The sequence below is a fragment of the Paralichthys olivaceus genome, chromosome 21, assembly GCF_024713975.1.
Source record: "Paralichthys olivaceus isolate ysfri-2021 chromosome 21, ASM2471397v2, whole genome shotgun sequence".
NCBI lineage: Eukaryota > Metazoa > Chordata > Actinopteri > Pleuronectiformes > Paralichthyidae > Paralichthys > Paralichthys olivaceus.
In genome coordinates, this window is record NC_091113.1 from 5161499 (window position 1) to 5188929 (window position 27431).

The window sequence follows — 27431 nt, forward strand, 5'->3', positions numbered from 1 at the left end:
GGAAATGAGCTGAAAGGAATTAAATAAACCTGAGTTACAGCTTTGAGCTGCACTGGGAAAGTCAAGGTTGAGCAACAGAACGTTGGGGAAGATGTTGTTGCCTTTACGTCAATTGAAGATCTGAACAAATAGAAATGAGAAGAATACAAAGAAAACATTGATTGAGGAATGTAGAAATAAGGGCCCATAAAAAACACATTCAAAATAATTTCAACTTATAACAACTATTATTATGTTTGTCAATAAATCAAATGAAAAGACTTTTCTTAGGCTGTGTGTGGCTCTCAATCATAAAAAGTCCTGTCACTGCAAGTGAAGATGAAAATTGAGAAGGTATTCAATGAATAGTTTCTTTTTTAGCACATTTCTGTAGAACAGATGAGTTTATCATGTTATTTATGACAAACACCAAACGAGAGTAAATAACACTAGTTTTTAGAATATAGCGCAATCGAGTTTACGGCAGCATCATGCCACCAAATCCAGAGCTGTGTTGATGATGGTGACAAAAATGGATTATGTCTATGGCATATATATTTATTTTTATTAATTAACTTATTTTATTGCTAATTGTATTGCTGTAATTTAATTTATTGTATTTCCTGTTCTGTTAAATGTAATTCTCTCAGGTATATTCCGGGAATATATATATATATATATATTACTAATATATATATAATACTAATACTTCTAGTACTACTTTTAATAATGTGAATAAAACTTTACTTGTATGATATCACTTTTCTTAGAAAGCACCTTTTGTAAAAGTGTCAGCAGACTACGTTGCCCATGATGCTTTGCTGCGCGTCACCTAGCTGTGAACCTAGCCTCAGGTGCTAGCTGCCTCCTGTGATGGAGCTCCGGTGAAGTTTCTTCGACAAAGTTTCACTGAACAACTTCGACAAACACGTTTCCTCACACAAGCGCGACGCAGAGACAGGAAACCCTCGGGTTCGGTCGCCATTTTGTGTTTCTGTTTTACCGCGAACTCACCTGTAGTCGCCTCCTGAGGGGGACGAGCCTGTGCTAAACGAGGACAGGAGACCGTCCCACGTTATGTGTGGAGCTGTGGACTCACTCTTTATCGAGTTTGTTTTATTTCAAGGGACAAACTACTTTGAAATCACTTCTCAGTCGGATTAAAAGTCAAGACCATCTCAGTCTCCACCACGAAGACGTCAAAGGTAAGAGGTCTGAGGTTTATGAGACATTCTCCAGGACAACTTGTCTCGTAGTTAAACTCTGGTGCTGCTGTTTCTTTTATTTTTGAAAGGACAGTAAATATACAAGTTAAAGTGGATGTAAGGGTGAAGCTGCTTCCATCAGGTCCTCAGGCTAAACTGCTGTTTACTCTTTTCATTTCGGTGCCTGTCTATGAGCCATATACAGTCTATGGTCTTAGCCCATGTGATTGAAATGGTCAGTTCCCTTCCTTAACTTTGAAAAGTTAGGACGTTCAAGATTCAAAATTCACCTTTATTGTCATTTCACCATGTGTGCCATTGTGTTTTATTACACTGGAGTGTGACTTCCTGTGGCAGGAGGCTGTACAGCAGTGTTGTGGTTTTTGTATTGAGGCTCCTGATGGCAGATCAAGATCAATCCTGCCACAGATACATAACCTACATACCTAACCCTCCGATATCCATCTTCACTTTTCCCTTAACTTTTGTCTTCACTGGTGTACGTCTCTTTGGCTGAAGACTGGAGCACACAGGTACATCAGCCAGTCATTTCAGTGGTCGTGTTTATTACAGCGTGCGGGTATGCGGGCCACTGACACCCACTGTTCCTTTTTTTTCGGACAAGTTTATTTATTGATGGCTATCGGGGTTTCAACAAATAAGAAAGTTTTTAAAAAAACAACTTAACAACCTACAGCTTTAAACGAAAGGTGTCACATCAGATCTTTTACTTTTAAGTGCCAGAATGGAGCAGTGGCCAGTCTCCCACTAATATCAGTGTTGGTCAGAGTGGCTTGAGCTCACAAGAGATGGGAGCCATCAGTCAATGGTTAAATGCTGATGGACAGGCAGCAGACAGTGTTTGGGACATCCAGTGACAGGGAATGAAAGTGCACACAGACTTGGTGATCCTGAATACTGCATCAAGTGTTAGTACAGTAGAGGCAGTACTGGGAAAAAATCCAGTATTTGAAAAGCAGCAGCAGAAGATCCCTGCTGTGGTGGTGTAACTAATAACTCCATCCTTGACTTGTATTTCTCATATTGCCTCCCATGCCTTTTCCAGCACCACAGACTGTGAGTGTGATTCCCTGCAAGAATTATTCATGCTTTCACTTAGTCCTTAAAAAAAAGAATGTACTTTTATTAGGGCACAAAAACATCTCTGGGGAAATTAGGGTGTTCATTTCCATGTTGCAGTTCAGTCACGCGCTGAACTCTGTAAGCAGGGAATCGAGGAAAATACCAGCGTGTGGCAGTGATCAGAGGAAAATTCAAAATTAAATAGTTAGTTCACAAAGTGCTTTAGTTTGTAGAAAGTGAAGAGGATCAGGTTTTTAAGCCAGAAAGCCATTGCAGAGATAGTGAGACAGGGTGGATTTATCGTAAATGAATCAGATTTACACCTTAATCCGTGTCCCTCTGCACTTCTCTCTACCATATCATTACTAATCTGTGTGGAATCCCCAAAATCACGCTTATTTAATCTTTTATCTGGGAGACGATAAAACCATAAAGCACACTGACATGTAAAACAGTACTGGTAGAGGGATTGACAGTGCGGCACGGGCACTTGCACTTGGGACTAAAAACAGATGTGTGAAAACTGTAAAATGTGTGCATGAGCATGGGTGGTTATTTATTTTAAATAAAAAGTTTGATAGCATAACAAAGACAATGATGGTGTTACTGCACTGTCAAGTTGTTGAAAAAGAACTACTTTATTAGCAAATTCAACAGAGTGAGACATCTTGTTTCATGTGGATCTTGTCACATCACTCAAACACAAACATTCATTTCAATAATTCAATTTATACACTTTCATACATTTAAAAACTTCATATTTTGAAGAACAACCTTCAGTATTCAGATAAGGAGGGATAAACTATGTGTGCAAATATGTAATACTAAAAGGAAATGATTATAAGCCTAGTGCGCTCAAATAAAATCTTTTTGCAAGTGCCTCCATGTAAAAAAAAACCCACATCAGTTCTTCTTCCTAAATTCTTAAATGTAGGACATAGCACAAGAAAGTATAAAATTGGTCCAGGTTATTGTTCACAGAATGGGGGAGCAATGGCTGCATTTTTTTTTCCTGAAGATCAATAAAGTTCATCTTATCTTATAAACACTGTTTATGGATATATTTAAGGGAAAACAATGAAATGAATGGAAAGGCAAATGGAATAGCAGAGGCAGAACAAAAGTTGCGGCCTGTGAAAACACACACACACACACACACACACACACACACACACACACACACACACACACACACACACACACACACACACACACACACACACACACACACACAGACACACACACACTGAAATGGCAGCTTTGAGAATGGTTTATTGATTTGTGATCATGCCTGCAGTGGCATTTCAATCTTTTTTAACCAGCAGAGGAAATCCCACAAAGCAATTTATTACAAATGTCATGACAACAGCTGTGTGTGTGAATTCATACATGTGCGTGTGTGTGTTTGGTGCTTGCTTGTTGCTTCCTAAAAGGGCTTGTAAGCATTTGAGTGTATGGGCCTATTTTTGTCTGAATGGTAGTTGTATGGACATATAAGACACAGCTAGAAATGTGTGTACCAGCAATGTGTGTGTTTGTGTGTGTGTGTGTGTGTGTGCTTATGCTTGTTTGTGCACCCACCTCCCAGCCTGCAGGGAGTTTCAGAGAAGGTTCAGACAAGTGTAGAACAATCACCAAGGAGAACAGAGAGAACAAGAAGTAGGAGAGCTGTCTCAGTGGAGGCAGCGATGGAGAGAGAGAGAAAAAGAAAGGAAGATAAAACAGGATAGAGAGTCAAAAGAGAAGTAAAGAGATTGAAAGATTGGGTGGTGGAATGTCAAGTAGGTTGGACAAGAGAGAAACAGTGGGAGAGATGCAGACATGAGGAGAGACATGGTGCAACTGTGAGTGGAGACACTACACAAGGGACTGACTGGCTCTAAACATTACCTTTCACATTTAATTTTTAAACCATGTCATACATATTTAATTATCCATAGATATATTCTCAAATGGGTATTCTGACATGCCACATCAGGGAGAGCGCGGGTATAAATAGCTGAATTAATGGTGGCAGAGTTTTATTGAGCTTCTCCAGTGTGAGGATGCAGGTGTTCTGCATTCAGGCTCAGTGTCACATCGTCACAGCTTCCTTAAGACACTCAAATAGAACACAGCCAATCCTAATGTTATTAGCAGCTCCTCTACTTTCGCTGAAAAAAGGTCTGTCAACCACAGTCATTGTGGAAAATGTCTCTTTCTCTTGCCTTCACTCTAGAAGTCGGGAAACATAGAAACAGCTGTTTATGGCTTGCAGCTTTTTCTCTCTTTCCTTGTCTCTTTCTGTTTCTCTCATTGACTGTCCACATTTGTTTGGAATTAGGGCAGAACGGAAACCGCAAGATACGAAAAGCACGAAGGCTGAGAAAGCAAAATATTCTAAAATATTGATAACACTGTCTTTACATTGAGCTTTAGTTGATTTAGCTCTGCTCTAACCAGCCAGATTAAGTAAAAACACCCCTATGGAACATAAAAGAGGTTAGGAAAGAGAATAAAGGTGGTAGCATGGCACCTTCAAGATTAGTTTCGCAAACATAGGTGAATAAAAAATGGTTTCTTTGGAATTCCTCTCGCCACTATAAAGGTTGTTCACATTCCGGACCTATGAGAAGGTATTCAAGAAAAAGCCCTGATGAACACCACACTGCAAAATAATGAATAATGTTTGCTTCTCTGTGAACTTACTGAATTACACAGAACACTGTACATGGATAGAGGAAAAGAAAGGAATAGAGACGGACAGAAAGCCTAATTAATGTTCTGTTTCTGTTCTGTATTAATTTAGCTGTTAGCATGTTTGTTCACTCAAGCATCATTGGTTTGATTGTAACATAACTGACGTCGTGTAAACTCAGTCCCGCTTGTTAAACACTAGCACTTTTTGCCCTGGGCGTTTCGAGCGAGGATGAAAAGAAAACGGTTCAGTGATTACACTTTGCTGTTGAACAGCAGGTCTATTGTTCAAGTCACGCCAAATAACACAAGTTAATTCAAAGTAACACATGTAAGTTTTACTGTGCTCCATATAAATACTTAATTGCGTCATATTTGTAGCATTTTTTTTACTATGGAAGCCAAGATACAGTTTGTTTGTTGCTCCTCCATCCTCATCGCTCGGTGACTTCCTCTCTCCTCCCTCACTGTCTTTGCTAACATTAATCATTGCTGACAGACAATAAGCTCCCTGTCTAAAAGTTTTAAGTGGTCACCAAAAGGTCAAAACGTCTCAAATACCTTAAAGAGAGGTAGTAGAGCCCAGATACAGACTATTTGCTGTCTAAGCAGCCAGAGCAGTGACAGTGATCCAGCGGTCCGTGCACCGCAGCTGGGTCCTTGTCTTTGAGATACACAGTGTATCTGGATCAAAAGCTCAGACGATGAATGATGGAGTCAAAACTGTTTTCAGTCCAATGTTAACCTAGACTGTCTTGAAATCACTTTGTACACATGCTCCTCTTGAATTCATAAGCTAATCTGTATTGCCACAGCATACATTACTTTTTCAACTCCATGTTTGGTTCTCAAAGTGTCAGAAAATATTGAAGAGAACCAGTTTCCTGTAGCTTAAGTAGCAGAAGTACAAATTTTAACCTATGGATGGCGCTGTACGAGTAGTTAGTCCTACTGCAACTGCTGAGTGGTTTGACAGTTACTCAGAAAAAGGAATATGCACCATATGATTTTTCTTTGTATTTAGGAGCTTACTTTGCACTTTGAACCACTGCGCAAAGTACTTTTTGCATTCTAGTGTGTGTGTGTGTGTGTCTATGTTTGAATGTGCATGCACACATACTCGTTACATTTCTGAGGCAAGCGCGGTCAAAAAAATCTATAAACTCATCTTCTTTTGACTTCAAATCAAACAGACTGGTTTCATATGTTCTCTTTGATTTTGTTTCCACGAGAAATGCGCGTCCACATGCACACGCTGGCATACACACTCACTTTGAACATTACACTTAGTGTCATAATGGGTCTGTCTGTCTCTGTTTTTCATACCCACCGTCTGTGTATAATATTAGGATTTTCTTTCTGTTCGGGTGCTTTTATATTTTATATAATATTTATGGAATTGACTGATTGCTTCATTTACTCGAGTGACGACGGACACAGAAATGGACGTCAGTGCTATTTTTGTGTTAATGTGTTTGTGTGAATGATAAGGTTGGGCCATTAATGCTTGAATGATTGTGTGATGGTAAAAGATGTTACATCTACTCTTTGTGTTTGTGCTGTATGGCTGGTACACTGTATATTCCATGAGTGTCTAAATTTGCAAATGAAGTGTGAAATGACAAATTGTATGATGTAGGTGGTTAGATAATTATGGTTATGAGTGTTAGAGATGAAGGATGAGGTTAAAGCATGATGGTTCTTCTGGTTCTTCAATGTTCAGATATTCACAAAAATATCTTTTGTAGATGCTTGAATGTCTATGATTATACATTGTCATATGGTTATAGCATATTTCATGTAATTCCGATACTCTGACCATTGGCTTGTGTTGCAACTGTGTAGAACTTTCAAACCACACACATGTATCACGCATGTTTTATTTTAGTATTCAACTTTCTTGAATTGGTCAAATTAAGGTCATGTGATCACAGATGTAAAAGTGACTGAGTATGATGGTGCTCATAGATCACGTAAAAAAAAAAAAAAACAGCTGATGGAAGCTGCAAAACTCCAAAATGATACTGCTAAATTTCTATGGTGCACTTCAGAGATTTTAATAATCTCCAGCAACTGAAGCTGTAAACTTCAGTTTGTTGTCACACATTAAAGTGTATATGAGGTAGATCTTAAATTCGCTAAATTGAGTGTGATTGAGGTTTTGAGTTGGAAGATCAGGGAAATATAATTTACAGTATATACTAAATAAACAATCAAAATGAAATCTATTTATGTGTTCACAGAGCATCACAAAGTTTTATGTAGTGCATCTATTAACGTCAAACATGTTTAACTGTTGGATTTTTGACCCTAATTTTTATTTTGCCTCCTCTATAGTTAACAAAAACCTTCTTACCTTTGGCTCCAAGCCCTCAAAGCACTCAATGTCAATCTACCAGTGGTGAATAAAGGTGATGATGATGAATGACGTTCAGTTGCTGAGGGAATATTTTTCATTCAGCCTTTTTAGACAGGCAGCATGCAAGAGCCGTCTGTCAACTTCGGAAAAACCACCTCTTTGGGGTGATGCCATGATTTTATGACTGGAACTGACCACACACGTTACGTCTCGTGTTTTGTGTAGCAGGTTCAGCTCATATCCTCCTGTTTATTAACTCTCTCATGCTGACTCATAATCATAAATCACATGTAGTACCTGAATAGGCTTTGAACCAAATTACAATTGAAAACAAAGGTTTTGAGCAGTATAGCTGGAATTTTGGCACAGATTATTTGACACATTTTATATGACATATCATTGCTTTAAAAATGTGCATGTCAAAGAAGCCAAATGTCTCTTAAAGCTGACAAATGCACATTGTTAAAATGGTCTGATTTTATATTGGAGCTTGTTTATATGCACCACTGCAGCAGCACTTCAGTTTAGAATGCTGTGTCACTTTCTCTGTCTCTTACAAACACATTGACCCATCTTTCATAGTTCGACTGGCCGTTGGCAGCACCAGTAGAAATCCCACTTCTTCGAGGGCCCAGCGGACCGTCGAGAAATCCATAAAGTTTCTACTGTCCTTGGCAAACAGGCAGAACTCGGCATAACACAAGTAGTTTCCACATAAGCTGTGCGTGATGGGCCTACAGTTCTCTGCAGACAGGCAGACAGGCTTCATAACACTGGTCCTCTCTGTGTACCTGTCATTTAGGCTGCGCATGAGCGCATGCTGCATGCATGTACTGGGACTGGGCTCACTGGCCACTCACAATAATAAGCCCTTATCGACTCGATCTGAGTCCCCCAACCCTGAAGCTCCGCCACAGGTGGAATCTAATTCTGAGGGAAAAACTGGCATTGGGAGACGTACAGCATCTGAGCACATATCTCTGTGCATTTCTCTTTCACCGAGTTGATGCAGTGACAGAAATAATGATAGAGATAAAGCCTCAAGCTCAGTTATGTCAGGGGATGCTGAGCTGAAAATGCCAGAGCAGCTTTCTCTCCAAAGATATTGTGAATGACAAATGCTGCTTTTTATTTTGAGCATAAAGAGCTATGCCTATCAAAGACAGCTGTAACTGGTGGTGTTAAATATATATTCATTTGCCAGATGATAAAGATGAGAAAGACTTGGTGACCAAGGTGAAAACACAGAATTGGTTGACCATGTGCCCTTGAACACAACATGGAGAACCATCATATGTCTGTGCCCACTGAGGGATTCCTCTGAGTTTTAGAGAACTTTTAAACATTTCTTTTTGTTTTTCCATTTTTGTTAAAGGTGTTTTTATATTGATGTCATTCTTCACTTATTGTTTGCTGCCACGCTGCAATTCTTTCATGCACCAATTACACCTGGTATTATGTAGTTATTATTGATATAATTTATATTATTGATGTAAGTTTAATAAATGACTCGCATCACAGTGAGCCTCTCATCGTCAGACTTTTGTCCGATATTGTTTGTCTCATTCTGTGATTAGTTATTGCAGACACAAAAATCATAGCAAGTAGATAGAATGACTGGTGCACTCACATCCTATTATGTATTAAGTGTTTGCTGCTGCCTGTGTGTGAAGTGTATGTTATATATAATGTTTATCTGCTCTTCTTTAGAATGTTTACATACTGTTGCCTATATGTGTATTAATTAATACCAGCTTTTAGAGCAGTGACACTGCTAAATCCAACTTGAATTGCTTTAGCAACATGACAACATGGTTAACATAATATTATGTATACAAACAGACTAAGAGATCCACTAGTGTCTGATGAGCCCAGTGCAATTTACTGAAGAGCTGAGGGTGGCAGTTTGAGGGAGATCACATAGAGAGATAGAGGTAGACCTAGTCTCAAAAGACAACGGTTTAGATTTGAAACCAAGAAAGTTAAATGTTAGTTGTAAATAAAACACAATGTGAAACTCAGTTGGTGGTCTTGGTGCCGCTTCACACTCACGCTTCCTCTTCTTACTTGGTATTTTCGGCAGTTGGCAAACCAGCTTAGAGATGCATTACTGCCAGTAAGTGGACTGGAATTGCTGCACTCTCACTCACGGTCTCTTTCAGTCTCATTATCTTACAGTCCAGAGTGGTTATTGGCTTAATATCAAACCATGAAGCCCAACATCCTTCTCACAAACATTGGTCATTGTTGAGTGCACTTGGTTCAAAATGACAGATTAGTTGTTTCTCAAATCACTAATTCCCCTTTTCAAACCATGTCGTTTGCTATTGTGCCCAGTCTTTCTTTTTCGCTTTCTTCTCTCAATACTTTGTTTTTCTAGTTTTCCCCAAGACTCTCTTTCAGTCTGTCTTTGAAATCTCTCCCTGCATACTTTCATTTCCTCCCCCTTCCCTCGATCTGCATTCACCCACAGAATTAAAGCTAGTTTTATAGGAGCGAATCAGCACTGACTAATGTCCCTCAACACAAGCATTGTAATGCCACAATCAATACCAGGCTTTAATTATTAAGTGGGTATTGGTGTGCAGTTTGCATTAGCGGTGCTGAAGACTCATAAATGATTTAACATATGCGGTCTGACCCAGCACTGTGTGTGTGTGTCTGAAACAAGGAGACATAGCAATATATAAAATATATAGCAATAGCAATATATTGAAATATGGCTTTGTGGATGTACAGAAAACCTTTGACTTAGCATGAAGGGTGTTGTATAAATTAATTGAAAGCAGTAATGGTGTTTAAAAATTGACTGCTTCAAAACCATGGATACCAATAAAGACTGAGTAGTAAAAGCATGTTTTCATAAGGACGCGGAGTGCGGCAAGGGTGTAGTTAAACCCCCACATTATTCAACGTCTGTATAAATGAACTTGACCATAAAGTAGTACTAATACACAGGGTTCCAAACTCTTGACGTGAAAATATAATGTCTCTTAGTTTGCAGTCCTGTTAGATTGTTTTCATCAGCAGGTAGAGATGCTATAGATTTCTTCAGTGTCCCACTTAAGAGTGAGTTTTAAGAGTGGACATGCTGTTGTGTAGCGCCTGAGTTTGTATTTGAGATGCACTTGTATGAGCGTATATGCAGCTACGGTTACGTGCATGCATGTGCACAGTGAACTTTCCTTCTATCATCGGCTTGCTCGTGCATATGTACTCTCATGGTGGGTGATTTACTTGCAGTTGTAATGACGAGGTGTTTCTTTTTCTTCTTTTACCTTTGAAATCCTATAATGTGAAACATGTCGCTCTTGCCTACGGTCTAAGAAAATCAAGCCGAAAAGTGAATGGTAATGGTTTTTCAGGTGTTAGGCTTTGTAGTCATAAGGCCTTTGATATTTGACAACTTCTTAAAGCGGAGTGAGACAGGCTGTGAAAGAAGAGGGAGGGCAATTAACTGACTCATAGCTAAGTACTGAGGCTCATTGGAATTACTATGTAAGCTTAGTGAAATTGATTGAAACATCTTATTGTTTTCTATTCAGTTTTTACATTGCATAGTGATATTTTTCTTTTTCTTCTTTTATATTTATTTATCTGAAGCTTTGAAATGTGGGGATTATTTTTATATTTCACAACCAGGCAATTTTGTGTTCATTCCTCAGAAAAGATATTGTTTTTTAAGGAGAGAGTACCAGGAAATTGTAGCTTTATGTTGTTAGGCTAGTGGTTGATTTGGAGTCTTTCAGAGTTAAGAGGTGTTTGGTTACTCCACTTTAACTCGCCTTGTGAAGGCTGGTGTAAAATGTTCTGCTACCACAGAGGAAATAAATGGATGACAAGTTTTACTGCAGAAATTAAGCTGAGGAAACAAGTTAATCAAACAGCAAAGGATTACGTCTGTCACAGATGATGATCCAAAGACTTGAGAAGATCTTAAAACTGGAAACCAGTCACAGAAAAATGATTGAATCTGGTGTTTAGCATAAAACAACAGTGGCCCATTTGAGAAAGTTATATAATCTCAAACTATACGTTTAGAACTCCATACAGTGGTGAGAGATGAGATGGATACTTTGGTTCTCATGCAAACCCTTTAGAGAGAGCAACCCTGTCACATTTGTCGTCTGGAAAATGTTCAAAAAAGTCAATAAAAGGAAAATGAGAAGGTGGAGGCAAGTTGTCCACTGTTGTCCACTGTTAAACAGACAATTGCAGCTGTTAAAAGAAATTGTTTCGTTATGTCGTTATTCAGCTATTTACTGCTTCATTTGGAGTTTTATGGCTGACGTGTTGCTCTCAGGAAATTAGTTTGAAAATGCTTTGTTGGCGGGCAGGGGATTATGAGATTGGGGTCCCAGAAATAGTTTGTCTGCACAGTGGAGCACTAGAACTCAGTAATTACTAAATCTCTACTGTTTCCTCTCCTGTTACTGTCTCTTCTTCCCCTCTGACTGGCAGCCTTTGTTTCCACTCTTAGCTTCTGCACTTTCCCCTTTTGTACATTGCAGGTTGAGGAGTTTATATTATCCCCTTTCTTTTATTCTCTTGGTATCAATATTTTATTTGTAACTCTGTTTTCCAGATTTCAGTTTCATATATATATGTAGTTAATGCAAATCCGAAAGGAATATTTTTGTGCCATTATTCCAAATTGAGCGTATACTTTCTGTGTCAGAGCTCTTGCCTTAAAAGCTTTATTTTGCTGAAATTTTAATGGATGGTTAAAAAGAAAAACATGTAACTGACAGGCAAAGAAGTATGAGTAAAAAAAAGTCTGATGCTTATCACACAGTACCTTTTGTAAATTAATATTAAATTAGATTTTACAAAAATAAGCAGTCTTTTATGACAAAACATGCATTAGTTTGTCGCAAAATAAACCAATAATTTTGACACGTTCTGGAAATTATTTCAATCAAGCCTTTTCTGAAGTGCAGTTAATTTGCTACTACCCATAACTTTTCATCATTGATGGTTGCAATTACGCTACAAATCCAAAAACTTGTGTTGTTGTTTGGGACAAATCTTGTGATAGTTTTTTTATCAATTGTAAGAGCAGTTAAAATGGAGCCTGCAGCCTCAGTGAAACAATCACATCTCTATACTAGAGTGCAGTGTATGAAAAATTAATAAAAATGAATTATTTATCGTTTGGCTCTGGGGCTTCTCAAACCTTCTTTTCGGACCACTTTTTGGACACCAATTTGTGAAATGCTGCACTTAGCCACCCTGCAATACTGACATAATGAACTTGCTATTAAAGGTTAGGAGAGAAAAAAAAGAGAGATGATTCATAGTTCATAACATAACATGTCTGCACCTTTAATTTGCTGTGTACAACACAGTCCATAGTTCACTGTACTTAAAATAGACTTTAGTCATTAGCTCCGTTTTCACAAGTCACAATACATGAACGATGAGGAGACAATCTGCTTGGTCATCACATCATTTTCAAATGTGTGAACATCTTCTCCAATTAATATTCTTGTTGTAGTAATAGTTTCCAGAGTGCCTATATCTAATGCTCTCCATATTCCTATCATCTCATATCTCTCTTTGAAAGATATGGTCACGCAAAGGTTCACATATTAAAAGGACATAAACTATTACTGCAAGTATTACCATTTTCTAAGTCAATTATAAAGCATGGAAAGTGTTTCACACCTTTACCCCTCTGAGTTGCATTGCTCTAGGGAAGGCAATCAGTTGGTCAGTGGTCAGTGGTTCCAAACATATATCCATTATAATTTATTGCTTCAGTTTGGCTTCATTCCAGCTGGTTTAGTACTTTTTGTTTGCAACTTTGAATTATGATTTATGAAACAAACTTACATTTCTCTCAAACATGCTGTTGGTCAGCTGCTAGATGACTCCTTAGTTGTGTGGAAGTGTTGAAACCTACACAATACTGTGTGTACTTGTACTGAATGTTTTCAGAGTTCAAAGGTGCTCCGGACAAATTGAAATTATAAACCCGCTTTGCATTCACATCACACTCAAAGTTGAGTCTGTGTATAATTTGACAGTAAAGCCATGATTGAGAATATGTGAGTAAGACCAAAACTGCGGAACCATTTTATGCTGATTTCAACCTGCGTGAAGCATTTCAATCTACATAATATCCTTATCACATGGTGCCACAGGGGCAGCTTGTCTCTCTGTCTTTGGTTACTCTGCTCCCAAATTCCTCTTCTATCTTTAGGTTTCTGACAATTCTCTTTTTGCGTCTCATAGGGAAATATGGATTTAACAAACAGCTTACATTATAAGTTCATTTTATCGGAATTAACATAATGAAAAATAGGACTGACCTAAATGCCTTGAAGTCTCTATTACCACAATAATCAAAGTCACAATCACTACTAAAATGCTGCCTTTACATTATACAAAAATCCTGAATAGCCCATGTAATAAGAAACGGTAATCCAACACTGTTAATTATACAGCAACATTAATTATTATTAATTCTGCTCTGTCAAGGACATTTTAAATTGTGGGTTGGTTTTGTGTGTCACAGATCTCATAACATTACCAGCAATGACACTGGGATAGGGATGTGTGACCACGTGACAGGATTACAACATACAACTGCACTTTGTTGAAAAAAACCCAACAACAAGCATCTGGAAAAATGTCCAAATAAATAATAATAAAATAATGTTTAAAATGTTGAATGCCAGATATGACAAAGGTAATGGGCGGATCACAAATCTACAACTGAACTGAACACATCTTAGGTGTCACTGAAGTTAGTAGAGTATCTCTGCTGCCCCCTCAGTCTGTCATCACTGTAACATAGCACAATTCAGTGTTCATACATGTACTCAAGCATCTCTCTTTTTAATTGTTGTCTGTGAGCCTCTATACAATTCTTTTAGTTCTCATTATGGAAATTGTTTGTGATGTTACAGTAATTAACATTGATCCATGTCTCACACGATGCAATGTTTGTCCCTAAATGTGAGGGAATCTGGCCTGAAAAGTCCTTGAGAAGTTTTTGAATGTCAGTAGTTCCTGGTTTATTTTACATTTTCATAAATACTTTATATAGTATATACAATATGTGGGTGTGAATCTCATAGCCATACATACATTCTTCTCGTGTAGCTTTTATGACAGTGGCCACAGGATTTAATTGCGTTCCTGTCATAAATATCAATTGCTCCATTTCTCATCTGTCAGAGGGTTGTGGAGGGAGAAGCGTGAAGCAGGAGGATATTTACTCCCATTGTGTAAACAAACTGTCAGTTGGAATTGAAACAAATCAAAACAAGTTGAGGACAGAATAAGAACAGGAAATAGAAAACATTGAATCCTATCCCTGTTTCATAACTTCTCCCTGACCAACCTTTTAATTAATGCCTAGAGCCCTTATCTGCATCTTTCTATTTACAGACTTCCAACAATATTACTAACAACTTTTAATGTTGTTGTTTCATAACTTATACACTTAACACTGAATTAGTTGAGATCTAGCGGTGCACTTTGCTGTGGCTGCATCTACAAGAAATCTCTAGAGGACCTGCTGACTTTTTAAATAACAGTAAATTGTATGTCTTGCAGATTAAACTACTGTATTCTTAAACCTCATTAAAATTATAACACAAAGCAGCTTCCATGCTGAAATGACACCCTTTGGTGTATAAAGGAGATCTAGCTGTGTTGAATGTGAATGGGAGGCTGATAGATTGGAGTCCCACAGTGTAATAAAGCCCTGGATATTCAAATATTAGAAAGTGGTTACAATGTCGGAGCTCCTTTTCTCTTTTTTCTTACAGAAAAGCAAAGCTTCCTTTTTAGTATCAGACTTTGTAAAACATCCTTCTGGCTCCTATTCTATTTATAGTATTGGTATATATATATATATATATGCAGAAAAATGTGGTGGATTTTAGTATTCTTATCAACAAAAAACATAAGACTCCAGATCTTGCCCTCCGACAAGTTTATGTCTCTGCTGATAATTCTACTACAAGAAACTGTTTTGAAGCCATTTTGAACCCGTTTCAGTTTCTAGAGGTCACAGTATCTCACTAGAAGTTTCACTCCTGTCATGTTGGTTTTTGTGAAAGAGCTATAAGATTCAGATAATGCAGGAGCTGGGTTGTAACACTGATCAAGGTTCTAGCATCCTTATCTGTCACTTTTATAGATTTAAAATATTCAAAAGTTCTTTAGAAGCTGCTCATATACTTCAAATCAATGTGCAGTACATCAGCTGTTTCATAGTGTTTTTTAAATCTAAAGAACAACATGAGCATACATTTATAGTCATGCTTCGGGCAAGTTGAGAATGGAGTACAATATTCACTCTACCTTAAGTACTTTTTTGTATTCACTAGAGTCAGACTGATTAATTGGCCAGCCAGATATTCTGGCCTCTATTATCATGATGCAGTTAACTTCAATATGTAGCCCAATAACGAACTATAAACTAGAGTACAGAAATACCTAAACAGATTGTTGTGTTTCATCTGTGTGTATCTGACTACATCTTCTCATTGCGACTGCACACACTCTTGCTCCAAAAGCACAAGATGTCAGTGGTTGTCAATATCCAGGATATTTTCAGTTCATTTGTGGTCGGTGGGAGGAAGTTGAGGAGCTCTGTCCATCTTTATATATGATTTATCGACACGTTCCCCATAGTGCTTTTTTTAGTTATTGTTCCAAGCAGTTATGGAGTCACGGCTTTCCTTTAATTCATACCTACCTCATGCTGCTTTCAGGCACCGACCCATTCCTTGCGTCACCAGGCATCTTCCATGTGCTACTATATTTCATCGTCTATAAGAGGTGAACTCCGGTTGTCCGAGCTAAATGGATGTCCTTTGATGTTGCTGCCACAATGTGAGCATGGTAATAATAAGCTTCAGTTCAATTTCTGCTTTCAAAGTTACCCTTTGATTTTAATGGTGTACAGTCGGACGGTAGTGAGTGTGTCGAATTGGTTGTGAGAGACATGGTCGCAAAACACGCACACACCCAAGAATGTTTCGTACATGCTAATAATGGCGACACATGTTTCAACCCAAGTAGATATCACATAGTGCTGCATTTTATACATTGGTTCTGTCTCTATCTCACACACACACATACATAGTGGAAATGTTTCAGGAGCCCTGACGTGAACAGTGAGGAGAGCATCCACACACACACACACACACACACACACACACACACACACACACACACACACACACAGTCATTTGAAAACCTACTGAAGGTGTGTGGGAGGAGTGCATATGTGCACACTAATTAAGTATTTTTTATTCTAACATGCATATAAGGTCATCTTCTCACATTTACAGTCACAGAGCTGCACTCTCTCTCGTTTTATGTTCTGTTAACACAACCAGGCACACACAGTATATACCACACACAGTCATACCACAATTTGAAAAATTTAGTCACACATTCTCATTTCATACTAATTTCCACAGTTGTTATGCATTATGATTACTATATGCACTGCTGCTCAGTTATGTCAGCATATTGTTTTGCATGATCATCAAGTCAAGTATACTACTTAATTGGTTGTAATAATCAATTTAAATGCAACTGTACATACATATGCGCCGAAAGTAGAGTCAAGCTAATTTGACCCTTTTCTGTTGTTGTCTGCTGCTGGAGTTTAGCAGTGAAATGGCAGAGGGTATGAAAGAGCATTTGTACCTTAGTTTTTTCACTCGTGATTATTTGCAGAGAGGCAAGGTCTGAAACTCTTGCAGGGGTCGGTTCTGTCAGACAGAATGAATTCTGTTTTCACAACAGCTGTTTGTTACAACTCAGACTTTTCCGTTGAGTACCACTTCTGCTGCAGACGTTGGTCACCTTTGTCAGTGCATTAGATTGACTGAAGCATACCAACAGCTGCAACAAAAATGGACTCTATATTACCAGAGACATGTTGACATTGAACTCTGCTACACTCCTCTTAAAATATAGCATTTTTTTGTTTTTTCACACCACATACCTGCGCTATAGTGTTCAATTACTTGTACAACTCAACAGTTTCTACATCACAACAGTAAATGTCCATTTTGACTGGGTTGGAGTGCTCAAAATGTACACGTTGTTCTATGTCTTCTTGATAGGCCATCTTAAAAAACTCTATGACAGCACCATGGGATGTTTATTCCTCCCTCAACAGGTTCATTATAAATCTATCCTCTACAAAGATGTAGAAGTTACAATTGTACTATATACTACTGTGAATATGATGATTTCAATCTTTTGCTGCAGTCATTAGTTTACAGGATATATAGGAGAGCAGGGAGGACACAGTAGATGTTGAAGTTATACCAAGAGAAATGTCCATTGAAATGTCAGTTCACTCTCACTCTTTGAGGTACAATTCAAAACACAACATGCTTGCGAACAAGCAGGAAAGGCTGCATGGTGTTAAAAGTTAATGAGATGTCCACAGACAACACTGGTTCGTACTACCCTCTAAGTGCTTACAAAAGATTTAAGCTGAGTTCTAGTAGCATTCTGAAACACCACCGTTTGCTCTTCATGCAAACTGTCACAGGTTGCTTTTTAAAAGAAAATATAATTAGTGAGGTCATGGCTTCTGCAGGCCTGTGGTCATTAATAGTCTTGGGATGGCTAGTTTTTGCAAAAGCAACTATTGTACATGGTTTCAGGTGTGAGTGAAACCTATGCTGACAGAATTTATTAAATATAATTGAAAATTGGGTCTGAGTGGTCAGCACAGCGGGAGAGCATATGGCTACCAATGTCACAGAGGCCAGGGCTTGTTGTAGCTTTGAAGTAGCAACACTGCCTTCAGAAATGGTTGAAACAAGATTGACAAGAGTTTTATCCGATGCATTTTAAAACAGGGGTGAGGGTTAGCACATCACACCTTGAATAAAACATATCAAACCTCTAAGCAGGTGTCAGATCAGATTAAAATCCTTCTAAACACATGGTTGTTTTCTTTATATTTGATCAAACTTCTAGGTTTTTCCTCACCCCAGGTTTGCTTTTCAGGTAGATCTTTTCAGGGATATCGATGCCCTCACAGTGTGATACCCATGAGCTGACCACTGCTGTGAGTCTGTTCTTGTCCCGAGATGATTTGATGAACTCCTCCCACACAGTGCAGTCCAGGCAGGCTTGCAGTGTCAGCGTTGCCTCCTCCTGTCCGGAGTTTCACCTTTCTGGAGAACACTTTCCCCCCTATAGGCATGTGCTTTATGCAGGAGTAGATTGCACTCAGTTGTGGTCAGCCGCACCCAGTGTTTTGTAAGCTCCTTTAAATGAACTCGAACATTAGTCTAATTTCTTGCCATTTCTGAAGGGGCAAGACACATATTTGTAAAAGCTCCTGAGTTTTTTTTTCTGTCTTATATGTTGTCTTGTCTGCAGGATTAGGACAAGCAAAGATCTTCAGTGTTGATAGAATTGGAAAAAAAATAAATGTATTTGAATTCCTCTGGTCTGCTCTGTGAAAACTCCTCTGGTGAAGGTCATGTTGCAGCTTGGCTTGTTTAAAACTGCCAGAATGACCTATTATGGCCATTCATGCTTTTCTATCATGTTCGACTTCCCCTCTGACTACAGAGTAGAGCAGCTAAAATTGGGGCTAACATAACATTGACTGCCCGTACCCACTCTTCTTCTCCTTTGTTTTACTCTGTTCAGTTCATATCTTCTCTCCCTTTCTTTTTTAGTTCTCACTAGGTTCCCTTTAGTGTTTCAGTCCAGTTTTCTTTATCTTCTTGTTTGTTGCTTATCTTTAAGTGCACACTCTCTATTCATGGGCTACTCGAGTTAGTGGGGTCATAACTTTTAATGTTCACCTTGGTTGCTTCTTTTTATACCTCTATATATAATTGTCGGGATAAGACTGGCCATAAAAATGTTCTTTGTATTTCTGTGGCCTTTGTGTTCTCCTTGTATTAAAAAAGTACATAATTTTAATTGCAAGCAACAGTCCAATGCTCACTGTCTTCATCATCAATACATGTATCACTCTTTCAATACACTTTATTGGTTCTACTTCCAGCTGTCAGACTCCGTTGACTTTCCGTCATTCCGAAAATGAGCTTGCAAGACCTCTATGAGGATATTTTCCAAGCTGTACATGAAGGTATACTCGAAATTTTGGGGTAGTCCAGTTTATCTTGGTTGTATTTACTATAAAGGTATGGCGTATTCCTTCATCTTTGCTTGTCCTACTGTATTGTCTTAATTTAACCACTGTGTGACAAACCTGACAGAAATCAAAATGGCTGCTGATAATCCGAATGGAAAGATTTGAGTAAACTTATTTTCCCTTATGACGACAAAATTACATTTGCTTCAAATATATGAAATCATCTAAAAGGTATATATATCAATTTTAATGTATACTCATATGTAATCTTCCATTTAAAATCACATGTCATTCAAACTGCACCAAACCGATTTACATTAATACAGCTGTGGATAAAGCATCAGTCCTTAACAGCATCAGTCAGCAGTAGTTCTCGGCTAAACACACTGCATGCTATGTTAAAACAAACTTTGCCTATAGCTGATGCAGCTAAAGTGACAGATGGTTTCTCAGGTGTTTATGGAGACGGTTAAGATGGTGTTTTGTTTTCATCACTTGCAGAAGACGAGATGGTTCATAGAAGTCTTTTGCAGTCAGTTAATTAAGATGTTGGTAACTTTATTTTAAAGACAATCTTTGAACAAAAGTATAGAGAAGTTTTCGTTAACTGTAGTCATTGGGGATACTCTGTGCTTCAAGAGAAAATGGTCAAATATAGGTTCAAAGAGATTCTTCTTTAAGAAAAAAAGATGTATTTTCTAAAAATGGTGTGTCATCATCATGACATCAGGACATTTGACAATTCCCAGGCTTCCTCTTGTTTGAAACCTGGCCTTTATTATCAATCTGCCACGTGAAACCACGTGTTCATACGGCTATACGTGGGAACACACACACGTCCACCCACACAGAGTTAAACAGGAAATGGAGACAATGATGAAACCTCAGTGCAATCTTCAGGCCTCAAACATAAGGACTGGCAAACGTCAATCAGTCCCTCCAAAGGCCATTCCTGTTTCAGTCCAGATTTGCCTGCGACTGTGTTTCACCGAGAGAACGTGACAGAGAGACACAAAGACCTGCCAGCGATATCTAAAATTGGATCCCAAAATTAAGGGCATTTTCACTCTGACCTTGTTTGGTCCAGTCCTTTGGAATTTTCGGTTTAGTCTGAACCAAAATGACAGGTGTATCAGGTGCCTTGGAACACGGTGTTCTGACAAGAAGCTGTCTCTGTCTGCATCTGAACCATGGTTTGATACGTTTGCTGTGTGAAAACTGTGCGAATTACATAAGAAGAAGAAATACAAGTTGCACAGGCTTGCAGGATTGCTTTCAGTTTTAACCCCCGAGTTGAGGTACTGATATTGATATTACATTGGCATCAGAATTCACCAAAATTAAGTCTTCAAATAAAAAGACTACTACAGGACTTGTGGTTGAAAACACCCTAAAAGAGTACTTTTTGTTTTTGCACACACATTATACTTTAAAACAAAACGATACCATGAGTTTTGTCTCTCAACATTGATAAGAAAACATTCTGGGTGTATGTAGAAATGAGGTAAAGTTGTCATGTCCTAACAAGACGAGTAGACACAGTGTCTTTGAGTCCCTCGGGGGTCATAAAACAGTGACGTGAAAGTCGATACACTTGGGTTGGTAAACAAATTCCTTCAGTGATTGATTGAATCTCTTGCTGTAGCTGAAGAGTTTAATCCAATTTGGTGACCTAAAGACCACATCAAAGCTTTTTGCTGATGAAGTATTTTCACTTGCTTCACTGGGCCGTGACCTGAAGTGCACAGTTAGGGACTTTGCAGCTGAGTGTGAAGCAGCTGGGAAGAGGGTCAGGACCTCCAAGTGTGAGACCACTGTACTCTGCTGCAAAACAATAGATTCCTGCTTTTGGATTGGAGTTTAGTGGCTGCCCCATGTAAAGACAGAACCTCTCTGTCCATTACAACCTGCTTCTGTGGTTACATCAGCCAGTAGAAACGAGAAATGTTTTTTTATATGCATTAGGGTCCATTTAGATCTTAATGTAACAAATGATGAAGATAGAAAATCACTGCCAACCATGCATGAAATTAGGTTTGGTCTGTCAGGACTACTATTAAGACAAACTTGTTTTAATTTGTGCTGTTTAAAGTGTTCACTCCCGCAAAAAAAACTTTTGGTCTTGTTTTTGTTTATAGGCAGTTGTTTTCAATTTCATTGGTAATGTTACTACCCAGTACAATAGAGAGGAGATTTCACAAATGTTTTACAATACAACATTTAGGTATAGTGCTATTTTACAAGAACTCAGAGCTCAGGTACTATTGGATATAAAAGCTAAACTGTATAAACTGCATAGAAAGGTTAATGAGCCCCAACAGCTTAGTTTCTGCTCTCAGCTGCTTTCTCTGTTAATCTGCTCATGACAACAGTGCAGCTGGAGTGTGGAGCTGTCTTGTAAAAGTTCTATTGAATGGAATCACTTCAGCCAACCAAGAAAATGATCGACTCACACATTATTGCATTATTGTGCCAAAGATGTGTTCTTGTTTGAATTATTGTGCTTCTACATTAAATTGAAGTAGCATACAGTATATTACCAGCTTGTAACTCTTGAACAGGGAATTGTTATCGTTGCTTTTTGTTCGCAGCTGCTCTGTGTTCTTCATTTTTATTACAGCACAACAGGTGTCATGGTTAGGGGTGAACCCCATGTGACAGGAATGATACAAGTTTGATGTACCTCAATGAAAAGGTCCATAGAGAGACTAGGTTGTGAAAACCGCTGAGAGGTTTAAAGACCTTTTGAAGCAAGAAAATAACATTTGGGGGATAGATGATTGGCTCAACCACACTGTCATGTCCAGAAAACAAAGACAATTCTGCATTTGCTTGCTCTTATGTGTGAACAAAATGGAGTGAATCACTCCATGAGCCTGTTCAGTTGAGCATTCACCCATCGGTGCAGTAAATGTGCAGGGAAACACTCACTGAGTGATTCAAGTTCAATCAGTAGTGTGTGTTCAAGACAGAAAATACACAGGTGACTCAGGTTCTCCATCCAGCGAGTGTGTTGAGGTGTTTCGAAGCGATACACTGAACTTCTGATTGCTCCTGATGCTGTACAATCAGTGTATGAATGCGTGAGGGAATGAGACATACAGTGTAGAGCACTTTGAGTGGTCCACAGTCACAGACACAGACAGCAGTAAACTGGATGAAGTCTATTTTGCTGTTCATTAAAGGTACTCATATTAGCAATCTTAAAAATCAAGAATATTATTCTCAGAGTGCAGGCTGTCAGGCAGATGGCCAGACATTTGAAACATCTCCATCTGACTGTTTGAGTCACATCCTTTCTATGACCTCAAAATTGTACTTATACCTCTTTTATTATACTATATCCTTCAACCAGATTAAGGAGTTTAGTTGTTTGACGTATGAATCTGAGGTTATCAGTTAAATAAAGCTGAGCAAACAGCCACTCATCCTCTGTCTGCCCGATAGCTTTTGCAAAATGCAGAACATGAAACAGCTCTAATCAGGTTTTAATACCACTGTTTGTTTTGTTTTAGCTTAGCTAACAGCCTGCAGCGCCTCATGACTTCCTGTGTCTACCAGAGAACATAGAGAAAACAATGATTTTTTTATTTATATAAAACTGCTTAATTCAGTGTTTTTACTGGTTTTAATTATGTGGTCAGTTTGTTTTGTTGAAAATTCAGCTCCCGGTAAAAATCTCTGGAACACTGAAGGAATCACAGCCTAATAAAATGCCAATGAGATGTTTGACAATAGAGATAACAACTCATTATACTGTTGATAATGAAATGAAATGTTATGAGTAAGCATTCACTAAAGTCGTTGTCAAAATGGAACATGGAGCACCTTTAACTGAGAAAATTAGCAACACAGAGGATAAAATGCAGCAGAAAAAGAAACAAGAATGTTTAAAAAATATATTTTAGTACTCTGACTAAAAATACTTATTATTAAAGTATTTGCAGACTTGAAAGTGACAATTCATTAAGAATGACTTAAATAGAATATTCTGACCTTTGCGTACAGAATAACATTTTTCAAACAAGTGAATACAGATGCAGAAATCAAGCTGGCATCACTGAACTTGTCTCAAGACCTTTCCTGAGAAATGAGTTTAGGGTGAGATTGCCTGTGTTTTTGAGCTGCTTGAGTCCTGCATTCTAATAAGTTATACACAGAGACAGGTGGAAAACATCCTTTTAAAATGGTTCAAACGAGCTCTGGCAGTGTAAGTTGATATTCAAGGAATGGCTGAAAGGTTTCATTCCAGCACTGTTACAGCAGCGTGTGAATATAATGCAAACTGACATACATTGTGTGACTCACTATTTCCAAGAATTCTTCAGAACAGTGGTGTCTTAGCCACGGCGGTAAGACAGAAAATACTAAAATGCAAACCTTTACAAAAAAAAAGCATTCAAAGTTTTTGTCAGGCATCTCAGTAAATGATACAGAAAGAAGCTTGTATTATTTTCTCATTTTCTTCTTGTCATTCTTTCAGTAAATTACAATCTCATCTTATCTCTCATGTCATCTGTCCACCTCCTTCTTTCATGCTGTCTGTGGTTGATAGAGCTTGCTTAAAATGCCATGAAATAACAGGCACCTTTGGGGAAAGACAAGATTGGAGAACTTTATCCGTCTGTCTTCATCTCGTCGCTTCCGGGGCCGGAAGTGATGGGGTTTTTTTCCACTCACCACTGTGGATGGTGTATTCCAAATCTAACACTTTCTATAGGCCACTTGCTTGCATGTGCAGCATATAACAACAAGATCTACAATATTCAAGCATGATTATTTAATGAACGGGATTCATATTTTTTACCAAAAATGAAACTTCAAAAATGAATATCTGTTGCTATGCAGCTTGGATTTTGCTGTAGCTGTGAGGAGGAATATGCAACTTACTGTCTCAGTGCTCTGCTGGAAGGAGTTCATTTCCCCACACTGTTAAATGTAAATGTGTCATATGCCACCATCTCTGCCAGTATCTTATACAGGAAATTGTTGTCTGATGTGGTGTTCATCTTCTTTTATCTTTTGAGATTCCAAAAGTCTATGGTGAATCTCTTGGTAGCATAGAAAACACACTCAGCATTGTCCTGGTTAACTCTTTTTGAATATTTCTATGCAAAGATGTTGACAGACATTGTGTGTCGTAGGCTAGCTAATAATGCTAATGGCAGCTGGACAAAAAAAACTAACAATATCCTACTTTCATTCGTCTTTTGTCTTCAGTGGCAGATGTTAAATCAGCATCGATTCCCTGGTCGAATGTCTCAAGTTGCGCTTGAGCTTTATGTGCTACATTCATTTATCTGCTGCCATTGCTATTAGGTAAAGCAAATTCCTACACAAAATCACCCACCTACAACCCTGCCCACTTCTTATCATTTGCTCCTCACTCCTTGTCTCAACCTCTTTCTTTTCCACTTCTTCCCTTGGCTCTCCCTGTCTCCTCTCTCGTTTTTACCCTTTCCCTCCCCTCTGTCTCCCTAATCCTCTCAAGTACTGGTTTTCCTAAACCATATTAACAGAGGGATCATCTTTGTCTTGTTGAATTAAAATGGAGCTGAGAAGATCTGACGAGCTGCTGTCGAGTAAAAAACCTTGTATCTTTAGAGGAATTAAGATCAACAGCTTTAATACTTTTTACACAAATGACCCTTATCCCTGGGTGGCTAAGGGGGTTATGAACTTTATTTGACACATGGCAGGGTCATGGCAAGGTTTTATGACAAACTACGCTTACAAGGTTTGTTACTGATCTCTAAGACACCGTGAGGTTGAAGCCAGACAGTGCTTAATCCTCTTTATTCTCTTCTTCCGTAATTAAAGAGTGAAAGATGTGGGAGCTCCTTGGCTTGTGATACTTAGAAGATCTAGGAAATATAAGTTTTCCAGTCAGATTCTTGATTGGGATGGATCCTACTGTAAATACATATAATTGATCATTTTTCTATCATTGGCATCCAATATACCTCATCTCTTATTGCGATATGAAAACAAAATGATAGATAAGTAGAGACGTCTTCCTTCTTTTTCACCTCAATAAGCAAAAAATATAGTAAAAAAACTGCACACTGCTGAAAAGTAGTTGTCAAAACAAAGTCCCATGGTTCAAAAATAGAAATGATTTAAATCATATGTAAATAACAATGCCAACAATCAAACAAATATTTAGCAAAATAAATAAATAAATCGATGTGTCAAAACCAAGAATGATGAGGCAAACTAAAGAAAAACACTCGTAACACTCAGAACAAGGAAGGAGGAAAGATTCTGCAGGGTCGTAGGTTTGTTTACTAATGAGGGACGAAGCAGAACAAAGACGTTTTGTTCACATCAACACTTCTGAGTACAAACAGACCTAGCATCATGAAAATAAATTAATAGAAAAACAGAACAGAGATTCACAAGCTTCTTCAGGCACATTACGTTACATTCCCTTTAATTCTCAGCTGTTTTTCTCTGTAGGACGATTACAAGGTCAGTGTCAGCATTAAAAAAAACTGAGAAAAACACTGCAGGTGCTGCATAAATATTAAGTAACAATAATAAGTGTCTGTGTAGCTATTTAAAGATCTAACTAGTAACACTTTATCACTGTCAGAAGTCATTAGAATTGATTATGATATTTATGAAACTCATGTTCTTAAAAATTTCCATAAAACTTGCCTGTTCCTTTTTAGTGAAAGCTGCTCTCTCTTGCTTTGCAGAGAATAAAAAATAAAAAAACGCTGGGAAGAACTAATTTCACTTGCGTGCTCCCAAAGTCTGTCATTGTGAGAAACTGTGAAAGCTCGAGGTCCATTTGCACTCCAAGAACAGCACCCTCTTACAATTTGGTGTTACACATCAATCTTCTTTAGTGTTACTGTGGTCACAAAATGGCTAAAAATCAATAAGACAGAAGTCCCAAAGGGCCTTCTGGCAATCAGCCATGGTGATGAATAGGCAACTAGCCACTCAGTCTTGATGCTTTATTAACACTTAGACGTTATTACCTAGAAAAAAAAGAAATGATCACACATCAGAGTATCTTGAATTCCTTTATTTCTTTTTGTACTTGATGTATTTTTAGCCATCTGTCTTTACAGAGCGTTGTATTGTAGCTTTAACGTAGTAGCTAGGCATATGCTTATGAAAACACTGTTCGAGCAGAAGCAGCTTTATGTGACAGTAAGAAATTCTTCTCACCTGGGCCTCTTGTGCTCAATAATGAACATGTGTTTAATCCATAAACTAATTGAATGCAAGGTCAGGCTTTTTATGTCTTCTTGTGTCTGAATATAGGCTTTTGTATTGAGCACTTTGATCAATATTCAGTGTTAATCATATTGTCTCTCTTTTATCATCAGAAAGTTCATGGTATTCTGACGTTCTAAAATACAGGACCTTAAAAATAAACAGGATTGGTATTGTAATGAAACGTTTCTTTATTTGGAATTTATCCAAGGTTGGTCTTACAGTATACAATGACTGGGTGCTCCCAGGAACCCTGTCTTACTGTTTATGGTAATTATACTAATGGCTCACAATCAATGTTCAATGATTTATTCATGTCAAAATGATGTACATGGCATATTTAATACCAAATTTCGAATTCTACCCGGGTTTTAATCCTGCTCCAGCATCCTTCAACAAGAAACTGAACCCACACTAGAGGGAACAAAATCCTCCCCACGTCAACAAAGACAATATCACCGCATATGCAGCATACACACACAAATACACACACACACACACAGTGTCTAAAAGTCTGACGTGTTCTCAGACACCAATATGTACACACAGAAAAACAACAACGTGTAAGTATTTAAAAAAAAAAAAAAGGTAAAGTAGCAGGACCAGACATAAATGACGCCTCTAATGGATAAATTACATGTAGACATCTGGAGTGACTGACAGCCATTGGAATTCATTTTTGTGTTCATCGTGCATAACAAATTGCCCCGCTGTGTAGATAAAAGTTTTCTAATGTTATTTAATATCACACTCTAACAAAATACTAGACACTGCTCTTAGTCTGTCTTTT

At 38.1% G+C, this 27431-nt stretch overlaps 1 protein-coding gene across 1 annotated transcript in view; it reads left to right on the forward strand.

Moving 5' to 3' along the window:
- The first annotated feature begins 829 nt into the window (after positions 1 to 829).
- LOC109626731 (protocadherin-15-like) overlaps positions 830 to 27431 on the forward strand; it is a 203125-nt gene continuing 176523 nt past the window's right edge. Inside the window, exon 1 of the mRNA XM_069517681.1 lies at positions 830 to 1184. The gene's annotated coding sequence lies outside the window, so the exon portion shown is untranslated. The remainder of the gene's footprint in view (positions 1185 to 27431) is intronic.